This window comes from Solanum tuberosum, unplaced genomic scaffold, assembly GCF_000226075.1.
Source record: "Solanum tuberosum cultivar DM 1-3 516 R44 unplaced genomic scaffold, SolTub_3.0 scf00002, whole genome shotgun sequence".
Classification (NCBI taxonomy): Eukaryota; Viridiplantae; Streptophyta; class Magnoliopsida; order Solanales; family Solanaceae; genus Solanum; species Solanum tuberosum.
The window spans coordinates 3,238,027-3,239,205 of record NW_006238928.1 but is presented as its reverse complement, the minus strand read 5'-3'; positions in this window follow the sequence as shown (position 1 = coordinate 3,239,205).

The following is a 1,179-nucleotide window of genomic DNA, read 5'->3' as shown; positions in this document are numbered from 1 at the left end:
CAAATGGTGGACAACAAATTAGTGGTAGACCAAGCTCAAGACTTTATAATGATTGTTGGAGAGCTTAGGTCCGAGGAGGTTAAAATTGGAGATAACCTTATTGTTTGTGGCATAGTAGATAAGCTTCCACCTTCTTGGAAGGAATTTCAAAAAACTATGCGCCACAAACAAAAGGAAACCTCCCTTGAAACCTTGATAATGAAAATCCGCATGGAAGAAGAGGCTAGGGGACAAGATGCACTTTTACAAATAGAAGAGAGCAACATCACAACGAAGGTAAATTTAATAAATTCAAATAATGCTACTCCTGAATCTCACAAAAATAATCTTTGAAGCCTAAGAAGAAAAAATTCAAGAAAAATAATGGTAGACCTCCCAAGAAAAATAATGGTGAAAATAACCAAGCACAAAATCAACAAGTTCAAGACAAGGGACCATGCTTTGTTTGTGGTAAGAGTGGGCATATTGCTCGATTTTGCAGATTTCGGAAACGTGGTCCTAACCCTCAGACAAACGTTATCGAAGAACCTTTTGTGGCGGTGATTATCGACATAAACATGGTTGAGAATGTTGATGGATGGTGGGGCAGATTCTGGTGCAAACCGTCATGTCTGTTATGACAAAGACTGGTTTTAAGAAATATACTCATTTTGAGGAGCCCAAAAACCATCATGCTTGGTGATGCTCACACTACTCAAGTGCTTGGAAAGGGAGATGTCGAGTTGTGTTTTACTTATGTAAGGGTATTAACTTTGAAAGATGTACTTTATACTCCTTCTATGAGGAAAAATTTGATGTCTAGTTTTCTTCTTAATAAAGCAGGCTTTAAACAGATTATTGAGTCTAATCAATATGTAATAGTGAAGAAGGGTATTTTTGTGGAAAAGGGGTATGCATGTGATGGGATGTTCAAATTGAATGTTGAAATGAATAAAACTTCTACTTCTGTTTACATGCTTTCTTCTACCAATTTTTGGCATGCTCGTTTGTGTCATATTAATGATCGTTATGTTGGAATCATGAGTAGTTTAGGATTAATTCCAATGATTAAAAAGAATTTTGAAAAATGTGAGGCTTGTAGTAAAGCAAAAATCACTAAAAGGCCTCATTTCCAAGTTGAAAGAACAACTAATTTGTTAGAATTAGTTCATACTGATATTTGTGAACTTGGTGAAATTT